The 7,258-nt window shown below is 51.4% G+C and overlaps 1 pseudogene; it reads right to left on the reverse strand.

Annotated features, from left to right (window-relative positions):
* Positions 1-3,866: 3,866 nt before the first annotated feature.
* Positions 3,867-4,377, reverse strand: LOC149360759 (uncharacterized; annotated as a pseudogene).
* Between the last annotated feature and the right edge of the window lie 2,881 nt (positions 4,378-7,258).

The raw sequence follows: 7,258 nt of genomic DNA on the forward strand, positions 1-7,258 counted from the left end.
GTATCGGAGAAACTTTAGAGCTCTTCTGAGTCAGGAAGACTAAAGTTTGAGCTTCGTGAGGAAAAATTCGTTGAAGAGCTTTTGGAATGGCCACAGATTTAATCACTGTAGGCGACACCATTCTGTGAAGTCTACCTCGCCAAGGTATCGCAAGGAAGGGATGCAAATAAAGCAGAAGAATGCTGGTTATGTTTGCTGACTGAATGTTTCTTTCTTTAATTTTAAGACTTGCCATGTGGCATAGAAAGAGGATGTTGATCGACTAAAATAATGTCGCGGAGGCTGTTCTCTTTCTGAAACCTGAGCAGGCGTAATCTGTTAGACACGAGGAAAGGTGTTTTTTCCTTGTAGCCATAAGTTCAGCTTCCAGTAATTGTCTTGTTCTTGAGTCCAGTGTTCCTGGGCACGCCCACAATAGGTGGCGAAGATTGACCTGAGCGGCCGGAGTGGAACGTTTTAAGGCGAAAGCCTTTAATGCCTCATATTGTCGTTAGCAATCCGTGTCGGCAGCCGTGTCTGCGTCCGTGTCGGCATCCGTGTCGACAGCCGTGTCGACAGCCGTGTCGGCAGCCGCGTCGATAGATGTGTCCGCGTTTTGACGGGTGTCCACCGAGATATGTGAGACAGCTACTGCGTAATATTTCAGTTTCTTCATTACGGCCCCTCTTTCTTCCTTCACTGCCACTTCCTCCCTTCCTGTACGGTGCAGTTAAGGTGTCCACCGAGATGACTGAGAATTGCAGCGCCATTTCTTTTCCTCAAAAAGCGTTGCGTTAAAAGGGCAAGGCACCGCGCCGAACGGATGGTGGCGTTCCGTGGACTCCCTGGCAGCGCTACAACACGCTGTCGCGTTCCACTCCTAAAGGTGAAGCTTAAGTGCCATTAATTAGCTGTCAGTTAGTACTGAGTGAATAATCAGTAATTAGCCACTAATTAGTAATTTGTCATTACTTCGTCATCAATTATGTGTGACGTCATAAAGTGGTGACGTCACCAGTGTCGGAAAACTCTTTCGCCTCTACGCACTTTAGACAGTCAAAGTGCCCCCTGAATTTTTTGCATATGTGCTCACTGAGTAATAGGTGTTCACTTCAAGGTTATTTGCATGGTCAGTGTGGTCAGCCCGCGATACGTTAGTGGTGCGGGAGAGTCCCAGCCTAGGGTCTCACACTACTCTGTCATTGTGGTCAGTCACATGATGGCCGCTTTGAACTGTCGGTGGAAGCGGTCGATCATCTCGTTGGCGCATGGGTGGTAGCTGATGGTCCTTGACCACTCGAACCCGATGCTCAGCCTGAGGTGCCTGAACAGATTCGATTCGAACTGTCGTCCTTGGTCGGTGGTGACGCGGCGAGGGGGCCCGAAGTGATCGATCCAGCCTGCGAAGAAGGCCGAGGCGACGTCTTCCGCTGTGATTCCCTCGAGGGGCCGTGCCTCAGGCCATTGAGTACACCGATCGATGGCGGTGAGGCAGTAGCGATAGGGTCCAGCGGGGGGAAAGGGCCCTATGATATCAAGGTGGACGTGTTGAAACCGCCCAGAGGGCTGGGGGAATGCTCTGAGCGGTACAGTGACATGCCTGGTGACTTTAGCGCGATAGCATTGAATGCAGGAGCGCGCCCAGGTGCGACAATCCTGCTGCATGGAGGGCCAGACATAGCGGTCAGCCACGAGGCGTGTAGAGGCGCGTATGCCGAGATGGCTGAGATTATGCTGCGGATTGAAGAGGCCACATGCGGGAGTTTGTCGCGGCGTTGAGAGAAGGCGCAAGTCAGAGGTTTATGGTCGGTGTAGATAGTGCAGTGCTGTGCTTTGAGAATGCGGCGAAAGTGTTGAAATGCTGCATGCTTCGTATATTGCCAGAAGTTCTCTGTAGTAAGCTGGCGAACTCGACGAGGCGGGGGTCGTAGTTTTTTTTGTGACACTGGCCGCAGAAGGCGTTGTTTTCCGAGCTTAGAGTTTCTTGGAGAAGAACGCCAAGGGATGCCAGGTGTTGTCTACGCGTTTCATAAGGACGGCGCCGACGGCGAAGTTAGAAGCGTCCGTGAAGAGCCCTAAGAGAGCGTCTGGCACAGGGTTGGGAGAGAAGCGTTGCGGTGCAGAGAGCAGCTTTGCATTCTTCTAAATGTTGCGTTAAAGCCGGTGTACACGTTACGGGTTGGTTTCCTCGTAGACCAGCCAAGGCATCATGGAGGGGAGCCTGGTACTCGGCTGCGTGTGACAAGAAACGCCTGTAAAAGTTCAACATGAACAGGAAACGGCGAAGGACTTTAGCGGTTTTGAGTGGAGGGTAATTTTGCGCATCTGAGATGCGTTGAGGTAAAGGTCGAGTTCCCTCTGATGAAACTTCGTGGCCGAGCAATTAGACGACTGAAGCGCCGAGCGTGCTGTTTGGTACATTGACGAGTCGGCCGTGGTCATGGAGGCGTTGGAAAAATAGACAAAGGTGCGTGTGGTGTGCGTAGGCGTTACTGGAAAAAAAAAACAATATGTGGTCAAGATAGACGAAACAGAAGTCGACGCCTCGGACGACTTCGTCGATGAAACGTTGAAAGGTTTGTCCAGCGTCCCTCATTTCAAAGGTCATGAAGGGAAACTCGAACAAGCCGAAAGGGGTAATGATTGCGGTTTTCGGGACGTCGTCCGGGTTGGCGGGTATCTGCGCTTAGACCTTCACCAAGTCTAGCACGGAGAAAACTTGGCAGCCATAAATGCGATGGGCGAATCCTGTATGGTGTGAACGGGGCACCTGTCCGGAATGGTGCAGGCGTTGAGGGCACGGTAGTCCCCACAGGACCGCCAGCCTTCGGTCTTCTTCGGGACTAGGTGGAGTTTCGAGGCCGATGGGCCGTGGGATCGGCGGGCGATTTCCTCACGGAGCATAGCTTCGAACTCTGCTTTGGCTATGCGAATGCGGTACGGAGCAAGGCGACGGGCGCGGCAGAAAACCGGGGGACCTGGGGTGGTCCGGATGTGGTGCACAGTGGTGGGCTGCACATCACGTGGCAACCCGCTAGGGCGCGTCAAACCGAGAAATTCGGCGAGTATGGCGTGCTACGTTGAATGATTTTTGGCACCGAGTACTTTGTTGCTTGGCTGGTGGATAGTCGTCCGCAGCACTGGTGATGAATGTCCCGTTATCGCGCCGATGAAACGGTTGTGGCGGCTGTCCGAAACGAGGTTTTAGTGCGCCAAAAAGTCTGAGCCGATGACTGCCTTGATGACGTCGGCGATGACAAAATTGCATTGAAGGCCACGGTGTAGGTTATTAAACTGGACGTGCAGGCGGAGCGAGCCGTAAGTTTTGATTGTGAACCGATTTGCCGCGCTGAGCTCGAAAGACGTAGCAGCTCGTGGGTAGCAGCAGATGTCGGCCCCGCTGTCGACAAGGAACCGCTGCTTTGTAATTTGGTCGGTGACGAAGATGCGTCGGCCTCCAGCTTGGCAGCTCGTAGTCGTGTCTACGAACTGCCGTCGGCGTTTCCCTGATGTCCAGCCGAGCAGGGTGGTCGACGTTTTCGGCCTCTGTCGCCGAAGCGTCGATGGTAGTAGCACCGGTCGTCGCCACCAGGCTGCTGCGACGGGGTGGTGTTACGGTCACGGCTTTGCGGGTGGCGCGTAGGCAAGTTTCGGTCCAGGCGTCGTTGAAGGGAGCTGAGCTATCGAGTGATATTCTCGATGCGGCGCACAAGCTCTGTGGTGTTCAGCGGTGCGGCGACAGCCTGGATGGCGGGCGGCAACTGCGGTATAGATACCTCGATGACGCGGTGAGCGATCTCGGTAAGTTGGTCGAGAGGTAGTGTAAGCTGAGCCTGCAGAATTGCCTGGACATGCGGTGGAAGTCGTTGAAGCCACATTGCTCGCAGTTAAGAATCCTGGACTTCCATGTTGCCCGCGAGAGCACGCATGTGGCGGAGGAGCTGCGAAGGCTTGCGTTCGGCAAGTTCTGCGCACTATTTGTCGCACCCTGTGGTCTTCCGAGAGTGACAGGCGGGGGATGGGTGCAGTGTTGAGGTAGTCGTAAAGGTTGACGGTTAGTTGGTTGCAAAGGATATCCCGGACCTCGTTGGCGTAGCGGGCTTCGAGGTGGGCGACGACATGATCGTAGCGGGTATGGTATTGCGTAACGTGTGCGAGGGAGAACAGTGCCTCGACTTGGGCAAACCACACCTCGGATGAGTCGGCCCAAAATGGCGGAAGCTTGACAGCGACACGCCAGACGTCGCGCGGGGCAGCGTGCTGGATGCCGTCTGCCGGGGTTTTGATACCCTCGGCGGAGCATTCGGGATGCTGCTGCATGGAAGCACTGAGTTGGCCGTGCCATTCTTGAAGCTGGGGTGGTATTCTGCCGGTGTCGCCTTTTGCGACATGTCGCATAAGGGCGTGGCCTAAAAAAGTGCGTACAGTTGCTCGAAGAAACGCAAAACGCCGCCGGCACTTTCGTCGGCGGTGCTTTCATTCAATCCGAGAAGCGACAATTTAACACTGCTGATTCACTAGCAGCAGTAGTTTCGTATTTTTGATAGCAAGAATATTTGCCATCACATGATGTCTAATGTTCAAATAATACTTGCAAATTTAATATAAACTCGCTTTACTTCATTTAAGTCTATAAAACACCGCGAAAAGGCTCCAAATCTATTTTTGTTTCGTTCCGGACGGTTGTGCTAGGTGTCGGCTGCGTTTCGGGCAGTTGCAGACGGTAGCAGTGTAGCTGGAGGTACCATTAGGCTTGCGCGCTCCAGACTCGAGAGCGTATCTCGAAAACTAAGCTGAATTGCAGCTTAAACTTTATCGTCGAAGCAAGGTAAGTCATAGCGAAAAGCAACAACACCAGTAATTGCCAGTAAACATGCCGACCGGAATCGCAAGGACTGCTGAATTGGCTGAAGCGGGCGGCTCTCGCTTGGAAGGACGCCGCCATGTTTTCACGCTAAGGGCGCAAAAGCCGCAACTACCGATTTCCTTCGTACGCTAACGCTATTCGCATGGCGAGTGGCAGTCCGGCTTAGCAGACGGTAGCCACAGTGCTGCTCTTCGACAGCCGGTAATGCCGCCGACAAGATTCGTCGGCCAAGGCAAACTGGTCGCGATGTCCGCGGAAACGCCACTCTTCTTCGCAACCCAAAAAGCAGGAAAGGAGAGTGGGATCCATGGCTGCTAGTATCAATTTCGTAGCCCGTCGCCCGCGCGAATCGCTTCAGCGCATTCCGTTGTTCGACTAAGCGTAGTAAATTGGGACGACGTCACGATGACGTAGCAGGAAGGCGGATCCGTGTCGTCACGCCGCCGTCACCGCGGCTGGAGCCAATCAGCGAAGAGCGAATGCGACATGTCGCAAAAGGCGACACCGGGAGAATACCACCCCTGTTGCTCTTGCTCGTTCATCGCGGTGCGTTGTTGTGCGTTGTCGGGGCCACCAGATGTGGAATGTCGTTTCTGCTGAAGGACGGATCCCAACGCAAAACCGTAACAACTGTTTATTCGATTAGCGGTGGCGGCGGACGTGCGTACCAACGCTACGCTCGTCTCGGTTGCGGGAAGTAAAAGCCGCCCTTACCAGCCGGGAGCCGGTTTTTTTAGCCACCGTTGGCGACACATGCCTCGGGCAACGCAGCGTTGGCCCCTGTGGTTTATCGGTAACGCAGTCTAGCGTGTACCCGTGTTACGCTGAGCCGGATGATAACGAGGCGGAGGCTGCGCGGAAATATGCGCAGAGTGTGTCGCCACACTTCTATTATTTCATACAAGTGAGTTTCAAAATAAGTAGGAAAAACGCTCCATCAAAATGGCGAAAATATTGGCAAAAAGGGGAATGAAAGAATCGCAAAAAGATAGTAAAAAACAATTGTTTAGCTAAATGTCAGAAAACACCAAGTTAGCATCAGAAAAAACAAATACTACAAGTCACGTTCTCAGCGCGGAAAGTTTTGCTTCGACAATGAATTTAATTATTGGTTTCGAACTTTTTTCAGTTCAGAAGGCAATGCATTAAAAAGAAATAATAATCAAAAGAGAAAAAGAGAGCTGCTTTTTTTGGCATATAAAAATACTCAGACAAGTGTTAGCTTCACCCAGCTGCGGTTTACTTGTTTTGTTCATTTCTTAGCTACATTTACCTGAAATGCCCTGTACACGGTGAAGGATTTGCACATCCTGTTCAATTCCCGCCAGCCTCACTGCATTCGTCATGCAGTGCATATGTCGAGGATTCCCGTTACGTACGGATATAATTCATATCCGCATATAACGGTTTCAGCTTCTTTTTGTAAGAAAAAATTACTTAGCTGCTCAGGGCTGCCAGCCCCCATAAGCTTGTTGGGCAACCCAATTGAGAGATGTGTGTACGTTTGAAGGGGCTCAGGAATTAGGATTGTGGAACGTTTGGTTTGGTTCTCTAGGACTGGCTTCCAAAAGCGATTCAGGGAATGCGCGGTGCCGCAGTCCATCATTTCGACCACCTGAGGCTTTTTAACGTGCACTGAAATCGCACAGTTCACGGTCCTCTAGTATTTCACATCAGTCTAAATCAGAAAGATCGGGTTCGATCCGGCCACGGCAGTCGCATTCCAATGGAGGCGGAATGCTAGAGGCCCATGTGCTCTGCGATGTCGGTTCACGGTAAAGAATTCTAGGTGGTCGAAATTATCAACTGCGGCGTCCTAAATTGCCTGAGTCGCTTTGGCACTCTCATCTTATAAAACCAAACATGCCATAATCCTATATCTTGTATCTGTTCAGACGTGTAGAGTTGTAAGTAGGGAAGGATCTTCCGAAAAAGAATTCCCAGCAGCCAACCAATGGGATCTTCACACGATATGAATACTTGGGCGGAAGAAGAGCTTAAAGATGCAGCCTCTCCAATTATATAATCCAATTTCCATTTTAATATTACGTTGATGCGGATAATGTGGCCGGTATGAATATAAAGACAAAGCCATGTAACGAAGCTAAGACACCTTAGCTAAGAAGCTAAGAAACACCTTAGCATGATGTTGAACTGAAGCGGTAAAAGTAAGTACGCCGGACATGTAGGGATCAAATGAAGAGGTCGCTAATAAAGCGCAATGGATTGCTAAACAGAAGCTGCGTTGGGATTAACAACGACCTCTCAGCAATTTTTACTTCCGGCTCCTGCCTAGAAAAACGTACTTAAAACAGGTATTGCAAATTTCACCAGAGGCAAGCGTAGTGCTAATTAAACTAATGAAGTCGTTGAGCCCAAGAAGCAAATTTTTGCCGTCTTGAAATGGACGAT

This window comes from Amblyomma mixtum, chromosome 2 (assembly GCF_055824585.1).
Source record: "Amblyomma mixtum isolate Tamu chromosome 2, ASM5582458v1, whole genome shotgun sequence".
In the NCBI taxonomy this organism is placed as follows: Eukaryota; Metazoa; Arthropoda; class Arachnida; order Ixodida; family Ixodidae; genus Amblyomma; species Amblyomma mixtum.